This window comes from Pinus tabuliformis, chromosome 5_1, assembly GCF_031772625.1.
Source record: "Pinus tabuliformis cultivar Carrire ecotype Pingquan chromosome 5_1, CPIR1, whole genome shotgun sequence".
NCBI lineage: Eukaryota > Viridiplantae > Streptophyta > Pinopsida > Pinales > Pinaceae > Pinus > Pinus tabuliformis.
The window spans coordinates 418,240,107-418,262,104 of NC_142305.1; the positions used below are offsets into that span (position 1 = coordinate 418,240,107).

At 36.8% G+C, this 21,998-nt stretch overlaps 1 pseudogene; it reads left to right on the plus strand.

Annotated features, from left to right (window-relative positions):
- Nucleotides 1-546: 546 nt before the first annotated feature.
- LOC149165257 (uncharacterized) lies at nt 547-1,778 on the plus strand (annotated as a pseudogene).
- Nucleotides 1,779-21,998: the final 20,220 nt, after the last annotated feature.

A 21,998-nucleotide genomic window follows, 5' to 3' on the forward strand; every position in this document is an offset into this window, starting at 1 on the left:
GTGCAGAGAGAGAAACAGATATTACAATGAAATCAATTCATGAAGATTTCCAAGCTCTTTTGGCATAGGGCCAGATAAATTAGTTAGTGCAAAGGACCTGAATCAATGAATGTTGTTGGACATCAGTCATGCAAATTTTCTGCAGATGAAATCTATTTCCTAGTAGTAATAGTTGATGATTTCAAGTATTATGACCTACAAAAAATTATACCAGATGGAGATAACTTCATTTTTATTCATTAGCCGAGCTACTTATGAAGAAAGAATGAGAAGTTCTGTAGAATTTCAGAATATCATTAATTTTAAAGAGCATGGAATAGAAAGGGAATGATCTTACAAGTACTACATCTGTGATGAGGTTACCAATGAAGGCAAGAAGGGAGAACATAACACAATGTTATTAAAATATGAATTATGGGCACAGAAGGTGATGAATTTTATATTGCACTGGTAAACCATGGACCTGTCAGCAAATCTTAAATCCTAACCCGACTAGCACATTGCATTTTAAGACTATTTATCTTTTCTACTTCTATCAACTAGCATATGCATATATATATATATATATATATATATATATATATATATTTCTTTTTTTATGTGGAAGAGGATACAACCATGAGTTTTGCTTGCAAAATTGTTGCTGAAATTGACCTTGTTGATTAAGACGTTACAAACATTACAAATTACATTGATAAAGAAATCCTTGATTTGGTACTTGATTGGAAAGCAAGGGTAGCAATAGATGATGACCACTCTTTCTATGGGCATAACAATTCCACTTACAAAACAAGTGAAACTTGATGGTGGAATTATAGCGATCACCTCTTTAGTATCTCTTCTTAGGGTTCTTTGATGGAATACCCAAGGTCTCACAACTATGTTGACAAGAAGTCAGACATAATGCCTTTTACTTGAGTTGAATGTGTAGCCATGCATGATTGCTTTGAAGGAGTGACATTGGAAGTTGACGCAAACAGATTTTTCTTCATATGTGGAAGAGAAATCTTGTACAATTTCAATCAAATAATTAGATGTCCTTCATCATGATTGGGTCAATGGAGAGGATCTAGTTTCATCCAGATCTTTAATGTCACATGGTTCAAGGGATAACAATTTGAATATTCTTGATCACGTCTAATATCCTGAAGCACTGATAACACAGAGTATGTATTTCCATGAAAACCTGCAAATCCTCTAGAAAAGATAGGATATGTAGATAAATTTGGAGAATGTTGGAGCCATGGATATCTAAAGGGTTTAACCCTATTAATGATTGTCACTATCTTAGGTCTATCCAGAAACCTATGTTTCAAGCTCAGATGACTATCATCAGTAAATGTTTTATCTAGTAAATTTGAAGATTCCACTAATAAAGAACCATGATTATTAGTAGTCAAACATTAGAAGGCACTAATGGAACCCTAGAGAAGACATGGGCATTCCCTCTTAGAAAAAAAAAAATGATTTGAAAAACAAAAGACCTCTCAAACATCTTTAAATAAGAATAAATTCAGTCCTGAAATAAATTTTTAAGATTAAAAAAAAAAGGAAGTCAATGGGCAGCTGGCAGAGTTGGTATATTAGGAAGGGTTCAGGGGTTTGCAGCCATTAAACAACTTGGATTTGATGTTTAGGGAAGAAGACTTTCTAGCATTTCCAGTCATATATTATCACTTAAGAATCTAGTAGCAAGTTATGATTTTCTAGGTCTAAGGAAACTGGAGCTAAAAGTAGTTAAATTTCTACTGGACTCTGTTAAGTGTTGCTATCTATAGGAGCTAGCTCGCATTCTTGCAATTTTGAATATTATTGATTTTTATTGATTGTTTTGACAAATTCTAGTTCAAACCTCCATCACCATGGGAGCAGTTGTCTTCCAGTTAATTAATCTCATCATTTGACAGTTCTTGCACGGTGACAATATCCTTACAAGATTATATTTATCTTCAAGTTGTTCTCCAAACAACCATCTTCAAGTGATTAACTGTCTTCATGTCATGAAAATAATTTGGTCTTTTGTTGGCTAGACTAAGACGACTACAGTTAAGGGATATCACCTAGGCTTGGACACATCTTCGGATCCAAGGAGTCTCCTGTATATGGTATGTTATATTGACCCAATCGTCTAAGGCCAATCTTCAAAGAAGTTAAGGAGTCTTTCGTATTTTTTTCCAGCTTCTTTACATTTAAAGGCTCCCATATATAGCATGACTTGTTGACCCAACGCGCTTAGGCTCATCTCCAAGGAAGCTAGGAGTCCTTTGTGATTATCCCAGCGTCATTACATTTGAAGATTGTTTCCCTTGTACCTTCATGGCTTCAAAAGTGAGAAAGAGGCTTTATATTAAAAAAGATCTTCAACATACTTCTACTACAAGTTGGTTCTATGTTGATGTTATGCATGCGTCAAATAGAGCTAGAGTCTCCCTTTGAATAATAATAATAATAATAATAGGTCATGGCCAAGCCAGACACGAAATTGGTTTATGAGACCCCTTGTTTATGGGACAAGCGATCCACCTCCTTGCAGTGATTTGACCACTAAAGTCTGTGGAGGTTTACCTTTTCTACTTCCCGCTAGATTTGAATCTATGACCTCTTACAAGGAAATACATGTTCTTAACCATTAAGCCCACTAAGGCCATTATAAGCTTTATCTTTGTACAAATTTTAAACATTGCATGCTTTCTATAGATGAATGATTATAGAAATAAGCAGATGAGGTTGTTAAGCTTCTTGGAACCTATAAGTAGATGAGGTTGTTAAGCTTCTTGGAACCTATAAATGGAGACACCAGATCTGCAATATAGTGACGATGTCACAACGAAGACCTAATTATAGAAATTTAGTTTATGGTTGTAATGCTCATGACTTCTGTTGACTAGCATGTGTCATTTAAATACCCTCTACTGTAAACATAGGGATATAGTATAGAGTGGTTTGAGTTACTACGAAGCCCAAAACATGCCAAGAGTTTTCCCTAAGTGATCCAATACTATCCTTACCATTTGATAGTTCTTTTAAGGCATGGTTAATTGGTTAAAGTGTTCTTAATTGAATTGAACTTCTCCAAAAATCGATTTTCACTAGAATGCATCAATCTAGCATGGTGAGATTCAATGTAATGGTTGCTTCTAATCCATACATATTAAGCATAGTCTTGTAACTAAGTATGATTTGTCATGTTGTTTGTTTACTAAGACGAAGAAATCTAGAAAGTAATCAAGAAATTAGTTAATAATGAATAGGTACAGGTAACAGAGAAAAACAATAAAACCAGCAAGCAAACAATCCAAAGAAAAATGGGCTGACATGATGTAACCTAAGGTTGAGGAAAAGAGGATGCCAACAATTATTGCATGGTGCATAACAGATGGAGGCCTGACAAAGATGGTCTAGTGGGGTAGAATTTTCTAGTGAAAATATAGATTGAATACCATGGGCTTGTGTAAGGCTTACTCTGACAGTTGTTTTTAATGATCTTAAATTAAATGAGAAGATCAATTCGTAGAGAATTTGGGATTTTAGAATGGAAGCTTATTTAGTCAATAAAAGACTAGTGAAAATATTAGGATACACTTTTACCCTTATTCTAGTGTTGAATAAAAATGTCGTGAAAAATAATGTGTCTCTAGTTTTGGATAAAAGGACCCTCAACTTTCTTTGCAACTTTTGTGGTCACTGGCCACTTATGAAAGGAGTAGGCATCTTTAGAAATGTGATGCCATTTAGAGGGGAAATACTAATAGCAACAGGGCAAAGGCAATTATTCCGTTCATTTAATTATTTCTCATTTGTTTGATCATATTGTGAGCTGCAATATATATCATGAGATTGTTTTAGTACTAGTAAACAATGATTAAATATATAATAAATTTGAACCTTTTGACATTTAGAGGACATTCCTCTCAATTTACAAAAAAAATAAAGTATGAAAATCATGTTGGGAAACAGTTTCTGAAGTTTGGAGTCTTTTATTTTCAAGATTAACTAAATGGGTTGGAAGATGGAAAAAAAAAAAACCCATCAAATTGGAAGAGCGGGACTTTTATATTCACTAAGGTTTTAAAGGAATTATATGCATAAAACTTATACTAGCACCTCCTAGTGGAATTGATAGTGCACTAATCTGTTGCTTGCTATTATTTTGGTTTTGGTACCACCTTATAGCATATACGGGTCCAAATGCTATTTTCCATGATGGACAGTTGAATCTGTTTCAACTCTAATTGTTATTGAGGGGTTCCACAAGGATGTCACATGAGCGTTTATGATGCCCATTTTAACATAGATAGCCACCTATGTTAAGGTTCTCTTTTGCAGTTCCATGTTGTTATTTATGAACATTATATACATCTGGTTGGACACATGAAAATCAATTGATGGATTTGGTACTGATGATGGAAATGTTGGATGTATGACCAAATGTATGACTTACTTGGTTACAATTTATTTAGTGCATGACTTGTCAGAATTATTATTGCATCATATAGGCTTATATCTATATGATTTATCTAATCAATGACTTAGTGAAATTATGATTTATCTGATGTAAGATTTAATTCCAATATGAACAACAAAAATTGACACGTGGACACTGGGTTTGATAAACATGGTGTTTAAGATCATGTATCTATATCTATTTTGTGGTTATATATATGCATGGATGAGAACTAAACTACAGATTGGAAAGAACCGTATGATAACCAAGATCTAACATTCCATTGGGGGAGGTCGAGACGACCAATGAGGAAAGGTACGATGTACATTGTTCTATTACATTTGGTATCTACTTGATATGCACTCTTATGACATGAGTAAAATGCAAATGACAGGTGGCAAGATGACCTGACTGGATTATTCGATGACAAGTCCAACCAGCTCTGTAGTGTGGTCTGTGCTCTGAAGGAGGGGTGGAGGTGTTTCCCACCGTGTATCCTCCGAAACCTGGAATCGTGGGGAGGACAGCTGAACGCTCCCCCTAGACGTGTGATGACGATTGCCAGATGCCTGCTGGGGAAAGTTCGGTCGAGGTATTCGACGCTTCCACCATGTCGGTTTTATTGGTGGTTAGTATGGCCGTTGCCACTAATAGAGCAGCAGAGGACGGATAGGGCAGGAACGGAAGTAGGCTAGGGTGGATAGGAAGATATAGATTAGTTGGAGACTCTTGATGGGAAGTAATGTCATTGTCTGACTTATCGAATTTTAATGCTATAACTCTCTCTGGTTTGCTATGCTTTCAAACTCCTTGTATCTTTTCATTCTAACTTCGGGACGAAGTTTTCTTAAGGAGGGGTGTATGTAATGCCCCACTTAAATCTTATCCTACAAATTTTGTTAATATTTACATTATCTGAAAATATTGAGAAATATTGGTCTAATATAAATTTATGATTTCCATTATTCAAATTCCCCACTTACCTTCTCAAATTGAATATTATGTAGGATATGGTCTCCTTCCATTATTTCATATTATATGTATTCATTTCACATTCCCCAATGTACACTCACATTTACTTGGGAGAAGACATAGTCCTCTCCATCTTATCATCAATATATATTTATTCATTTCACATTCCCCAATGTACCCTCACATTTACTAAGGAGAAGACATGGTCCTCTCCATGTAAGTACATTTCACATTCCCCAATGTACCCTCACATTTACTTGGGAGAAGACATAGTCCTCTCCATCTTATCATCAATATATATTTATTCATTTCACATTCCCCAATGTACCCTCACATTTACTAAGGAGAAGACATGGTCCTCTCCATGTAATTACACTTCACATTCCCAAATGTACTTTTCAGATTTACTTGGGAGAAGACATGATCCTTTCCCATTAAATTCTCAATTTTATATTCATGTCACAATTCCAAATGTACTCCTAGCTTACTTGGGAGAAGAGAAGTCAACTAAGGATGGATGAGAAGTTAATGACATTAATGAGAGGTGGTTGAGGAAAGAGGGTATAAAAAGGGAAGGGGAAGGAAGAAAAGGGGGGGGGGGGTTGGAGTCTTGCTTAGGATTGTGGGGGTTGGTTGTGATTGTTTGGCCTTGTTATGATTTTGGGAGACCTTGGAAACCTGTGGAGGTTTCTTGGGTTTGAGAGGAGGAAAGTATCATTATCTAGTTTTGCACATTCTTCTTGAGGACACACTATATCTGGTTGGACTTGGGCACGGAGGGCTAGGGAACCTGTGGAGGTTTCCTGGGCTAGGAATTTATTTCCTAGTTGGCTGGGAGGTAAATCCGGTTGGGTCGGTGAGAAGGAGCGTTCAGCAGGAGCTATAAGTCAAAGGTATCATCATCAACCGCCGGAACAGGTATTTTCCATGGACCACTCTTGCTAAGTTGATATCAATGGAATGCTCACCTTAATTTATGTTGCTTATGATAAAGTGATAAGATGTTAAATGTTTAAATCTATGTAAGAAGGTCAGCAAGTTTTTTTTTTAAACAGTAGGAAAATAGATCTGTTAGTGTATAATAGATTGGGACTCTAATAATTGGAATTAGGCCCCTACAACATCTTTCCCGAAATTTATTGTTTTTTTTTTGGCATCTAAATTCAAACGATTGGGAAATCCTCATTAAACCTCTAGCATGACTGTTATTTTCATCTACTAGTCCTTTCAATTACTTGATTGAATTCATATTCGATGAGAAGATTACATTGCTAACATTCTCCTGAACCCACAGGGACACCAACTAACCCAACATACCAGTAACAGAGCAAAATTGCCCATCTTCCATAGATATTAGGACCAACATTTACTCATCTAATCTACAAAGCTCAGCGCTGAAGGGAAATTACAATTCATCGATGACATAATCAACCACAAAGTGTATGACCAAGTAAAGTGCAGAATGGGCGCACAAAAGCCACCAACAAATATCCATAAGGCACATTGGACTATCCATAAAACATCCATAAATAACCAGAAGGCACCCAAAACCATCCATAACCATTAATAAAATAACCAGCAGGCACACAAAACCATCCGCAATTTTCCATAAGTAGCATAGTACCAAAAGATAATATGACCACCATTGAAAAACCAAAGAATTGCAACAAATTTGAAGCCAGAAGAGACATTAAAAACAGATTCCACCACCAGCACAATAATTATGTACATGAACCAATGTCCAAACTATGCAATTGATCCAAACTTTTGTGAAACATGAGCCAACTAAAAAAAGCACAATAATTATGTACATGAACCAATGTCCAAACTATGCAATTGATCCAAACTTTTGTGAAACATGAGCCAAATAAAAAAAGCCAAACATAACACATGAAAGAGGACAAAAAGAAGGCGCACTATCACACCAAATAACATTATAGTCATATCTCCAAAGAGAACCATTAAAACCATTTTCCCAGAAGGCAGGAAAATGTTTTCATCATCAATACCACCGATACCCATGGCCACATATGCTATGAAGAAACTAGAGAAAGAGGCTCAAGCCCTCCAGAGAAATCCCATTGCAATATTGAAAAATACTTTGCTCCCATCGAATCCAAAAGAAGTGGAGCATAATAGCGAACAAAAAAACCATATCTACATACCCTAGAACGAAAATAAGATGCAGACCACCTTGAAGAAACAAGACTTGTAGAACACATATGAAAATTGATGACAAGAATACCCGATATTACCATATCTAGTCGTGATGAGAGGAAATTAGAGTAGGTGTTTGAGAACTATTACCTAGAGGATCCGTGAGGTCACTAGAGGTAGAGTCAATCACAAAGAAGTTTTCCACACACACGAAATGAGGGTGCACATTGTCTAGGAAGAAACGCTGGTTTCCCAATGTACACTTAATGCCCTCCAAAGAGGAAAAAACATTATAGTTCTCCACTTGTTTGTCCTTAAAACTAAGGTGTAATAGAGTCACCATTTGTTGATGAAGAGCCAAAAAATTTCATAAAATGGAGTCACATTTTACGTAACTTACCAGGATCAAGGACCTATTTCATATCCTTCCCCACTAATTCAGAATCTAAGTGATACGATCGTTCCTCGTACTCTTTCATCTCTAGCAAAGAGATTTCCTTTCTCACCTCCAAAGGTACAACTTCAAAAAACGTGGCAACAGAGTCATAGGAAAAAGGAAAAACCATTTTGTGCCAAATGTTACCTCCACCACCCCTTCTATAGCTCGTTCTCTACCTAGGAGGCATGAGGAAAGATTCCAATGAACTTTGGGGACAAATACAAGAAGAATCTCTACTAAGAAAATTATAAAAAGGACAAGACACGAGGCAAAGAAACCTAGATTTGAAGACAACTAGATCATCACCTACATACCACACTACAAGACCAAAACCCAACAAATTATTAAGCTCATCACATTGCAATAACATGACATGACCCAAAGGAAAATAGTGGGAGTTCCTTAAAGCTAAAATTGACACAAAGATGCTAGAACACAACCTAGAACTTCTAATTTCACTAGTGAACACCTGACACTAAACACTTTGGGAATATTGAAAAGGACACAAAATGGTAAGGTCCAAAGCTTCAGACACAAAGTTCTTTTGATATAGAAAAACATCACTAACAACAAATATTGACCAGGGTTGAAGAAATTTTCTTAAGGACTCGGGAAAACCAATGAATTGATAATTTGACCTCAAAAACCCAGATTCATAACCTAGAGCCAATACATAAAATTATAAGCCCAAGACAATCATAATGAAACTCACTAGCACATAGAGGAATAACCTGGCACGTTCCAAATGAGAGAAGATACATAAAATCCACCTTTGAAAGCGATGAATGAAATGGTATGCCACCAGGAAGAAACCGCTAATGGAGGACAAGGAGAAATCCATGCCTCCTTCCACACAAAACGTGTACCTCATCCAACCCCTATCCATACCTAAGCTTTTAAAACAACAATTCAACCACATACCTAACACACCTGGAGTAACTACCCATTGCCACGCCATGACAAGGATAAGAGAAGTGTGATGAAAGCACACACTACGAAGCAACCCTGACTTTCTGAGAACCACCCCCATCATGGACAGATATGTCTACCTCCAATAAACCCCAAAGACGCTCTAAATCCTCCTCCAAACTAGTGAGAGGCCAAACTACATCCAAACCAAATTCTCTAACACGACAACCAAGGTTTACCAAAAGATCGACAACCTTGTTAGCCGATCTCCTAGAGTGTTGGACAATAATATATTCCAATTTACATAACAATAGGTTTAAGCTTCCAACGATACTTTGCAGCCAACAACTCTTCACAATCTTACTTGGAGGTTGTACATTTAAAAGCTTTTGTACACACTGAATAACAATCTTGAATCACCATCAATCTGCAACAACTGAAAACCTTTACGAATAGAAATCCAAATACCTTTCTCCAATGCCAAAAACTTCGCCATATTATTACTAGTTAACCCACAACTTTGTGAAAAGACTCTCAAAGTTGAAGAGTTAGAATCTCGGAATACACCTCCACAACTAGAAATACCAGGATTACCCTTAGACGCCCCATCAAAATTCAATTTGATAAAACCTTCTAGTGGGGGAGAGAGACAAATTCAAGAATGTGTATGGATCCAAATGTGGTGTTTCTTTAAGAGTGCTCGTCTGAATCCAAATTTAATTTCTGCATGACCAATGCCTCAAGACCAACAACCTTCTAATCATCACTCAGCTAGGAGATAGCAAGGAGGTTTCCCTTAGATTTTGCATAATCACCTATTTAATCATTATTGTCGTTCTCCGCTTATCTCTAAAAATTCTTGCATTATTTTCCTTCCACAAATTCTAGAGAATAAAGTCCATCGCCAGAATCCAAGACGTATTAACTAGAGGATTCTAAAACAAAAAACAATTCCATTGAGTGACTAGTGCCACTAAGTTCTCTTGACTACCAATTGTGTTGTCAAAGATGAAAAAAAAATGAACCATATCTCCTTTGCAGAACTACAAGAAACAAAAATATCATCTATATGCTCCTCAACCCTATAACACAAAAACCAAAGAGATAGACCTTCGAAGCCTTTTCTTCTTATGCAATCCCAAATAAATAACCTATGCCTATTAACCAACGAAAAGAAAAGCTAATTTTTATTAACCAATGACCCCAAACCAGACTTTATTCCAAATTATGTCTTTCTTTATTCCCAAACTAGTGTGTGTCACATACGAAAGGCGGCGCATCCCATTACCGTGTAAGGTCCGCCTTCTCATAATAATAACAAATAACGAAGATCATAGCTTTCAATCTATCACCGCCCCTGAAAAGGGTGACACTTAAAGCCTTATGTCATTCGATATCTCCAAAATAATGTGTTTTTTTTCGTTTTCTCCATTATGACAAGTCCACAACTCGTTCCTTTAACGATGGCCCCCATCTTGAGGTAGATATTTATATTAAAATATTATTAACTTTTTTTTCGATGTCATTCATTTTAAATAGTTTTCCAAATCTGGCGTATAACATAAGTACAACAAAACAACATTTAGAAATAAAAACTTGAAAAGTAGAACAACTTTTGCTATTAGTGCACCCACATCGATATAAGGGAAGACTGAATAAACAATCATGGGGTTATGTGATATATAATATATTAAAAACAAAACAAATTAAATTAGCATAAAGAATTCAAGACATAAATGAATTCTTTATTCTAATTTAATTTGGTTTTTATTCATTTTGTTCCCTTTTCTTAGCGCTAAGCTTATTTTTATATTACATATTTTTTTTACATAAATATTTATGTGTTCATTATTATAGATATATATTTATATATGTAATTAGATAATATTATTATAATATATATATATTTGTGTTTAGTAATGGATTTATTTATTTCGAGGGGTAGTAAGAGTGGGAGGGGTAATATATTGTTTCGAAAAACAAAAAGAATATAGTTTTGCCTAGGGTTTAAGATTGACATTTAATAATCAAGTCAAATTTTGGGTGGTTTGGAGAGGTCTTGACCTTGGCAAGGACAAAGGAATCAAGAAATTGAGGAGCCTGGGAGATTCAATGACAGTAATAAGATAGCTCTCTAAGGTTATATCAGGAAGCTCATCTTGTTTTCCTCCAATTGTTCGTCGAATTTCATTGTTGGCATCAAAATTTGAGGAACTCGCTCTCCACCATGTCCTCAGATCCCTCAATAAGGAGGCGCATATCCTAGCCAATTAGGGTTCCCAACTAAAATAAGGTGTTATCGAGCTCTAGGATGGAACAAGATTAATCGCGCCAATCTCGTAATCAAAGGTAATAAATGAACAAAATTGGAGATCGAACAAATCAAACTCTCTGTCGGTTGAATTAAGGAGAACACAAGCTGTCAAATGTAATCATATCGCCATAGAATGGACGATGAGGGAGGACAGATGGGAGTTCGGTCTACCCAGCACATGTTACATACCATGCATGATAACATCCCCACTTGGAGTATCAATGAAGAAGGGTGGATTTTTTAAATACTCATGTGTCTTCTCAGTCGCAATCGATGTGGGAATTGCAGTCATTTGAGGAGAGTCTCTTTAATGCCATCAAGTGATCCCTCTGTGCAAGGATTGGCTCAATGGCTGAGAATAGTGCTATGATGTTTCACTTGCAAGAGGATTTAGTGCTAACATTTCATGAGAATCCTTCCTGATATGAGTGGAAGATGATAAATATGGGAAGACATTGCGCTTATGAGCCTATATGGTTGTTATCTAGTTTGAATCCTCTTCTCAGGAATCGGTCACTGACGGTGATGGAGATGCATGACGCCCTCGAGCATGGAAAATGTTAGGGGATAATGTTTGCAGGTGGGCTAATTTTCCATGATTTTTCCAAAAAAAAGATTTGCCAATTTCCATTTTTTATAAAAAATATTCACCCAAATTTTACAATATAACATTATTTCACCTTAAAAATCGCCAACATTATATGGAGAGTATATATAAAACCATTATAAATTTGAATAATTTTACAAATACATCAATAAACATTTTATAGTTTGCATATTAGGGACTAGTGAGATTCGCCAATGTTTTTAAATTTCAAGATAATTTTCCATCCTAAAAAATTTCCCTGCCCCCGAGGATTTTGATCGTTGGAAGAAAGCAGTAGGGAAGCTCTTTAAAAAATTTATAGGCATGTATGAACTACTATGCAAGAGGTTGAACTTTATGGAGAAGGAGTGAGATGATAGTGCAAAGATGGTGGACCATAAATTGGATTGGATGCATGCTCGTATGAAGTGCAAGCTTATTCATATGGAGATAAGAATTCTACTTCTGAAGATTAGGGAGCAAGAGTAGTCATGGATTTTAGAGGATGAAGAAAAGCAGGGTTCCCTAGAACCATTATTGTCTTTGTAGGACATGGTTGTCACAGGAGAGTGGAGGGAGATGATGGAGCAACTCATGGTAAGTAGGTGACACCTGAGAACAAGTTAGACCTTGTTCTTTCTGGGGCAAACTAGACAATAATGTAGTATGTGTTGCAGATATGAACAATTTTTGGGGAAATTCTGTAGAATTTATAGACATTTTCAATGTAATATTGTAAACCAAAAAGCTCGCAGCACTAGGAAAGCCAAGCTTTGGTTGTATTAGAATTTTGAAGTTGCTAATATAACTGATGAATGTAAATGGAGTTGCCCATGAAAACTGGTCTTTTAATCTAATACAAATAGCCTCTTTGTTTAAAAATAAAATAAAAAACTAATCATCTTGATCCTCTTCACAATTATTTCTTAATTTTATTTTAAATCCATTTCATTATTTTTAAAAGTTTAATATATATCATCCTTTTAATATTTTCTTTCCTTTATTTCTATTTTATAATTTTATAATTAATATATTCTTTAACGTTTAATTTGAATAAAATATTATTTATTTTCTTTTTGTTATGATTTAACCATTGTAATATTTCTTTGCATCTCTACAGTATTTAAAAGCTTACATAGATCAGACTATCCATCTCAATCTTAATGATGAACCACGTTAGGTGGTTCGAAATGCATCGACCTGAAAAATATATATGTGATTTAATCTGAAAATGTTTTTTATAATCTATTTCACTTTATCACGATATATGAACGTATTTATATGAAGGAATATTAATGAAAAATGAAAATATCAATACAAGGATGAAGGAGAATGAAAATAGGCATACATATATATATAAATATAGGAAGGAGGGTAGGATTAAAAAGATAAGAGGGTAAGAGGTCGAGGAATTAAATTTAGGACTAAGAGATAAAAGGGAATAAAAATATAAGGATGGAGCAAAGGAAAAAGGGGAACCTAGAAGGAGGAAAAGGAGAGAATGAGAGAAGGGAAAACTACTAAGCGAGTGTGGATAACAAGTTTCCAAGAATGACTTAATTTATCACCATCTTCTCTGTTAAATTTGTAGGGGTGCTCCTCTATTTTGAGGGTTTCTTTTTTATTAATTTAATATTATTTCTTAATGACTAATTGACAAGCTTCCTTCTATTAAAAATCCCCCACACAGTTTTATTTGAAAAATTCTCTCAATGTGAACAACTGTTGAAATCTACACTCTCTCATTTTCAACTTTTATGACTTTTTTGTATGAGTGCAAAAGCTTCAAACATGTAGTACAAGTTCAAAGAACTTGTCATACTTTTGAATGAGTGTGTTATTGTAAGGATGTAGGCATGATGATGGAGTCATTGTTTAAATGCTTTTTAGGGAGTCAAAATGTAGGATAAATGTAAGAATTTATATACCCAAAAAGAGAGGCATTTTGTTTAAGTGATTGAAAGGTAAGATGAACTTGAGAATTTAATGCCAAAAAGAAAGTTGGGTCCTTTAACTTATCTAATGGAAGCAAGGCAATGTATAATTTCTTGTTATCACTAGCTACAAATCAATGGACAAAATGATAAAGAAAGAGAAGAACAAAAACTATACTAATGTATGATTTAGACTCAAAAGTATGAGATAAACAAAGATATTGTAAAAAAGATAGATTAAGTGATGGTCTCATCTAAACTGTATAAATAAGTCTCGTCTCATATTAATTCAAACACCTAGTAGTAACAAAAAAAAACCAACTCTTAATTGAAGCAAGTTATGAGTAAATATGAAAACCAAAAAAAAATCTACTCATCAATAATATATATATATATATATATATATATATATAAAATAATATAATATAAAAAAAATTATAAACATAACCTTATTTTATTGACCTAATGGTTCATAATCAAACCCTAGAATAATGCATATATCATATCATCCCCTTATCCTAATCATTATATTATATGCCAAGAACAACAATGGTCAAAACGTTCAAAGTAATCAAACCTACAAGAACTATAAGAATAAAAACATTCAAAATAAACACTCTAAAGGCATTTTCTTATGGTGCGCATGGATTTAGAAAAAGGTGCCATGAAACTTTTCTTATGGTAAGCATGGATTTAGAAAAAAGGTGCCATGAAACTGGTATGCATTTGCAAGCGGTTTGGAGCAATATTGGCGTGAAGAAATGGTAATTGCATCTTTCTTAAATGCATATTAAAAAATTTAAACGGAAAAATTAATGCCTTCTAACACTCTTAAGATGCAAGTATAAGCAACTTTATTGCCATTTCACTTGTTTTTATTTAATTGTTATACACTCCCTCAAGTGTCAGTTTCTTTAGATTTGAACGATCTTTGTAGATTTGAATGAAAGTTTATTTTAATTTCAATTTTTTGAAATTTTGAGAGGAATTAATTATATGTAAATATTAGTTTTTTTAGTATAAAAGGAAAGAAACATTTATAATTTCAAGAATTTTTTTTAGTTTAACAAAAAAAATTAAATTAATGTGTTTTATTATTTTATTTTTATTAAATAATTATTATCTATATATCCAAGTTAGTTTAATATACTAATTACTAATTACTAGTTAAGCATAAAAACATTTTATCATATTTTTTAGTTGTCAAAATTAAAACCAAAGTAGATTTATTTTCAATTTGGATCTATAGCCCTTTGCTGGACCTCAAGGTGTAAATCTATTTTTTTAGTACAAAATTTGAGGAAAGATTTGCATCTGGAGTTAAGATGGATCTACACGGAACGTAATTTTACCGAGTCAAAATATCTTAGATAACATAACATTAAAGGACATTACAATCTCTTCGATACAAAAATCAAGAGAATTTTAACTAAATTATAACTTTATTTAAAATAATAATTATTGTTAATAATAATAATAATAATTAATATATAATTACACAAATATACATTTAAAAAAATATGAGTCTTAACCATAGAGATTCACACCCACTTTATTATGGAGATTCTTAATCTGTAATTAGGTTTTGTTACAATACCATGGGCCAATACCATGGCTTATCAATACCACATGCCCAAAAGACCATAACTCATTTCATATGACACTTGTTCATATGACATTTTTTAATTAATGAAATTAATTAAAAGGGAAAAAAAAGACATAACTGCTTTGGAAATAAATGTGTATATACTATGAATATTCTAGAATATTTTATAGAGGTTAAATCCCTACCAAACACCTAATAGTTATTGATTATTAATTTAAAATTCTTTGAAGCCCTATTCCAAAGTAAACATGCCTATAGGTATAATTACTTGGCATACATAAGAGTTAATTTACTTAATTTAATTGATAGTGTTAATATTGTGATACATTTAACTATTAAGAAATAAACTAGAAAGATAAAAAAACAAAATAATTATTTTATATTTTATAATTATTTTAAAAAATGAAACAAATAAAGTTTCTTTATTGGGTTGAGAGGCGGTATCTATCCTAATATGGAAGAGATGGTTTCATGTCCTGATATGTAAATATTTTGACTCTTACACGAAAATAAAAATAAAATAAAAAATAATTATAAGTATTCCCCATTGTGGTGCCACATCAAACATATTTGGGAATTTGGGATGGGATTCGCCACCCCACAATCATGATTGACATTTAGTAAGCATTGTCATGACAGATGGGAAACATGCCTGAGGGCGTGTACTCCCAAGCCAATTCAGGGTGGTTGTTAATCGTTTAACATTGGTTTATGTGTTCCTGGGCATCTTGTACAAAAGGAACAAGTAGTGGATTTCCTGTCAGAAGATGAGACATGCAAGTATAATGGGAAGGAAATTTAGGGGTTGGGTATTCATTTGTGCATTAAGGATTGTGAGGAGCTTTGCGAGGAAGGCCCTCAGCCTCAGTCCTAAGGAGGAATGGAGAATCTTGTGAAGAATTGATCTTAAAAACCACCAGAGCGCAGGAGGTCCTCGACGGGGCAAAGTAGATAACTCGAAGTGTGTGCAGTGGTGGAATTTCTCTAGAGGAGTAGCCTACCTTCAACTCAGACTTAGCGTCTCAAGGCTCAAATAAGATGATACTATGGGTGATTCACACTAGGTACAAACTTATAATACTGACAGTGTGTTTTGTGTTGGTTAATTGTGGGTCGTTGATTTATAATTCGACTCGGATTGGTAGGGTAGAGTGTTGGTCCTGTAAATTGTCTTATGGGTTCCGTTCTTGGTTCCCTGCGGGGAATTTATACCATCTTGTGGTTAGTTGGCAGGCTAGGATATATTTCCAAGAGGTTTTGTGGAGCATGAGTGCTCTGGACCCAGATGGTCTTCAATCTCTCTACAATTTACGGGAAAAGTCGTTTGTGACTCCACTTGCATGTTTGGTGGTCATATTTGGTATTGGTGTCAAGTTGTGTAGCGACACCATGGTCGCTCTTTGGAAAGTTTGGTTGGCCTCTATGGTGATTTTCGTGGGAATCTTGGGAAAGTGGATTTGGAAGAAAAGAAAGTGGGTGATGGTGAACCCCAAAGTGGCATAAGCACACTCCAGAATGGTTGCTAAGTCATGTTTGTACGTTGGCAACGTAACCATATTGGGATGCGAAGGTATAAGGAGGGAGATAAACCTACATCTGCAACGTGGATGGAGATGCAAAGGTAGAGAGGCAAGGGATGTTCTGGGTTGGCAACTGTAGAAATTATGGCTTAGATTTGCAACTACTCATGAAGTCTTAATCAAAATCACAAGACACAAAACTACTCTACTGCTTTGTGGGATTCAATCACAATTTGGAACATCAATCACTAACATGAATGAGAAATAACTCACATGCACACAACACTTTTCCAGGGGAAAGCAATCTTCTAAAAACCCCTATGCCTTCTTGCATTAATCTCATGAATATAGATGTATTACAATTTCTTTTTTCAACTAAGCACAAGCTGCAAGTGAATAACCTATCTCTCTGCTCACTAATAAGCTCTGACCCAGACTTAGTCAATTTTTCCTCGCCTTGAGCCTATATTTCCTTGCACAATTCCTTGAGAAATTAGGCCCCTATTATTTAGGGATTTCTCCAAAATGGATTGTGCAATTCCAAAGATTGATCATCTTACTGCATGCAACACCTATACAACCAAGACTAGTCTACAACTGATGTTACACTGCCTTGGAATATCCACCACATTTGGGGAACTCTAATTCTTTGCATGCACTAGATATTTTGGGTTGATTAATCAGTTAACTAGATGATCATTGAGTTATACTGAAGTCTCACTGCACAACTGACCTTCTACTAGTTCCTCCAACAGTTGGAACTAGTTTAATTGAAAACAACTTGAAACAACTGACCTTGATTGCTACAAATTCACAATCACACATGCTTAACTGAACTCTAACTCCTCCAACTCAAATTTATAGAGGAAATTGGGTGACACAAATGATGTCACACAAGTTAACTGCATCCAAGCTGTCTGTTGATGTGGAAATCCGAATTTTCTCAATTTAATCAAAGGCTAAATCAAATTGAAAATTTCTTGCTACATTTTTCAAGACTCCCTCTCAGCAAGAAACAGATTATCAACCACCCCTATCCTGGACCTATGGAACTCGAAATTCCCTCTTGGCAAGTTCTTTGTCAAAGTATGAGCATCTTGTTCCTTTATCAGAATGTATTGTAGCAACATTATCCGCCTCTACACATAGTCCCGCAAATGGTGATATCAGATATCTATATGCTTGGATCGATCATGAAATACATGATTATCAGAGAGCTTGATGTTGTTCGATGTGTGTTATATTCTTTCCATGACTAGCGCTAGGCACGAGGGGGGGTAGCGCCCTGCATAGGGTTCGGGCAGAGCCCCGAGTTTTTTTTTTTTTTTGCACTCTATATTATGTGGGCAGACCTACTTGTGGTTTTGTGCATGGGTTTTGCACATGGTTTTGGGCATGATGTTTTTTTTCCCATGGTATCTTATAGATCTGGTCAAGGGAACTAAGGTTATGTTCTAATCCATGGTTAATGGATTGGGGTTTATGAATGCTTAAGCATGTATATGTATGTGTTGTAACATTGAAAGGAAAATAATGAAAAATCAATCTAGTAGTCCCAGTTTTGTCATCCAAGGGAAAATATTTGTGTATTTGTTTTGTATTTCTTGCCATTGTATATTTTCTATCTTTTAAGAATTCATTTGCAGGTAATTTCTGTGCAAGGTTAAAACCTACAGATGCGACTTAGATTATCACAGTAGATCACAGTTGGATCCATCATCAGACCAAACATTCCTACAAGTATCTTTCTCATCTAAATCACCTCACATGTTGCTTGACTTGCAGCCATGTATTCTACTTCTGTCGAGTTGAGTGTTATATATCTTTGTGTGTTGTTGTACCTTATGTACTCTTTCGGTCGGATGGCCCAATTTTCATCTGTGAAGCCAAAAAGCTTCACTCCCTCTGTCTATTTGTACCATAGTCTAAACCACGTAGTGCCTCTAAGGTACTGTAAAAAAAATTCGGTTGCCCTAAACATAGCTTGGCTCAACTAATTCACTACATAGCATATATCTGGTCACATGTTCATAAGATACATTAGTGAACCCACTAATTGCCGATAAATAGTAGCATCCACTTCCTCACCTGAAGTGGCATCCTCCTTCCTATAGTTGGTCATTAGAGGTGTCTCCATGGGTTTACAACTCTCCATGCAGAATATTTGTAGTATCTCATTTGCATACTTTCTTTGAGACACAAATAGTTCTCCATCACCTTGCCATAGGTGGATATTGGTGGCCACCTGCCAAGTCCACCTGGACCCCCACCATTGTCTTTCTCAGCATTTTCAGTTTCCTTAATTGTAGCACAACTTACTATTTTTAGCAGTTTTTCGGGTCCTGAACTTCCGGAGTCGTTTTGAGGCCCTAAACGACGTTTTTTGGGGAATCCGGGGACAACACGAGTCCATGGAATGGACTGTGTTGCCCGTTCCAACAATGATAGTGCTCCGATAGATCTTTCTAATGAGCTATTGTACGCGTCAAACGGAGATCATATGCCAAAGTTACGACCCCGGGAAGTTGATGTACCAACTTACCCCTAAACGGGGCCCACAGTTTGGCGTTTCATCTCCTAGGGTTAGGTTTTGGAATGTTAAGGGTTTTTCCATTGTTTCTCAACAATAAATAGGCCTTCGAGCCTCATTGTAACACAGTTCAGAGGCATGTAGCCATCACATCTCCTCTCAGAGATAAGCTACCATCGCCCTAGCTAGTTTATTTCCATTTCTGTTTGTAAGCATATTTCAGTATTTTCCATTAATGAAATGAAGTATTATTTCCGCTGCATCTTTGTGTATATGGTTATCTCTGTAATTTGTTGCGTTCCTGTTTAAATCCGGATCAGTGGTATCAGAGCGGTCTGCGTTTTCTCTATTTTTCTTTGCATGTCCCCAACAAGGTCGGGATATAAGGAGTTAGGGCTTGAACTGGTTGAACCTTTGCAAGACCAGCCTCGCAAATCCCGACGGCCTCCCATGGCGGACGAGAAGAAAGACAAGGGGCCAGGAGATCCCATCAAAATCTTGCTCGAAGAAGCGCTCGAGCGACAACGGAACGCGATGATGGACAACTTTGCGCAGATCCTTCAGCGGCTACCCAGAAGAGGCGCATCGGCTTCCAGCAGCTCCTCTGGAAACGCCACACCCTTTAAGGTACAAGTTAATTTTGAGATCCCCATATTCGAGGGTCAGATAGACGCCGATGCCGTAGATAAATGGTTAAATCTGCTAGAGGGTTATTTTTCTGTTCATGAATTTTCGAGTCGGGAAAAGATTGTTTTTGCTCTTCTCAAAGCAGCCCCCCACGTCAAGGACTGGTGGGAAACCTACTGCGAGCAGAAGGATGAAAGTACTGGCTCACTATTTTCAGCTGCACCCACCTGGGATTCGTTCCGGGATGCCATCAAGGAGCAGTACTACCCTGTCGGAAGCTATGAGGATGAATACATAAAGTGGACCACGCTGCGGCAGGGAAGGGACCAAGATGTGCCGGAGTTCACCAATCTTTTCCATACCCTTCGCACAAAGTTGGGTATCAAGGATTCGGAGCAACATTTGATACTCAAATACCGTGGCTGCCTGCACAAGTACATCCAGGAAGAAATACAGTTCCTAAACATCCCCTTGCTCGGCGCAGCATACCGGTATGCCGTCAAAGTCGAGCAGAAGTTTAAACAAAAGAAGCGAGACTTTGGATCTGCGAATCCAAAGCAGGGGAAAGGTGCCCCTAAACCACAGAACAAAGGACAAAGCCAAGGCGGGACAGCCCAAGACAACCAGCCGAAGCTGCAAGCAAAGAGCAACGCCGCGAAGCCGAGAAAGGACACTAGAAAATGGTGCGAGTTCCATAAGAGCTCCACTCACAACACAAGTGAGTGTCGGGCCAAGCAGTCACTGGTGGCTGAGCTAAAGGTTTCAGAATCAGATGCATGTTCCGACTCTGAGTCAGAACCCGATAAGGGGTATGAAAAAGGGAAGCAGATCATTGATGCGGATCCCAGCGCCACTGTTGCTACCGCAAAGATCCAGAAAAATGAACCCGAAGATCCAGAGGAGGAGGAGCGTCTCTTCCACTCCCAGATGTGGGTAAAGGGCTCCCCGATACAGTTCATTGTTGATAGCGGGAGTCAAAAGAACCTCATTTCGGCAGAGGTCATGAAGCGGTTGGGCTTACTGACCACAGCACATCCACAACCATACACCATTGGGTGGCTTCACCAAGGGCGAGATCTTCGCGTGAGCCAGCAGTGTCGCCTTCCATACAACATCAAGCCCTTCACGGATGAGGTATTGTGTGACATTGCTCCCCTTGAAGTTTGTGATGTATTACTAGGACAACCATACTTGTGGAAGCGACATGCTGTGTATGAATCAAGGCCCCGTGCTGTTATTATTACATTGGGAAATAAGTTGTTCAGGATACCAGAGGTAGCACCACCTGCCGCCATCTCTTTGATTACTGCAAAACAATGCAGTAAGATCATTTCCAAAACCAGGAAATTTGTTTTCCTGATGATACGCCCTCAAGGGAAGAAGAAGACAGTGGCCGCGGCCTCCAAACGGGGTCCCTCTGCACGGAAGCTACAGATGGACAAGATTGTGGAGGAGTACGAAGACATCTTCACCTCCCCGACAAGGGTTCCTCTGCACTGTCAAGTCAAGCACTCCATCGATCTGACCCCAGGTGCGCCGCTACCCAATGGACCAATTTATCGGCGCTCCGTTCTGGAGAACAATGAAATCAAGAGGCAGATTCAGGAGCTCCTGCAGAAAGGTCACATCCGTCCGAGTTCTTCGCCCTGTGGGAGCCCGATAGTGTTGGTACAGAAGAAGGATGGGACGTGGAGACTCTGTATTGACTATCGGGCGCTGAACAAGATCACTGTCCGTAATAGGTACCCGATCCCGCGGATTGATGACCTCCTAGACCAACTAAAGGGGGCGAAATATTTCAGCAAGATCGATCTGAAGTCAGGATATCACCAGGTACCAATTGAACCCTCAGATGTGTGGAAGACTGCCTTCAAATCCAAGGAGGGCCTCTTCGAATGGTTGGTCATGCCTTTCGGATTGACGAATGCTCCTGCAACCTTTATGAGGCTAATGGATGACA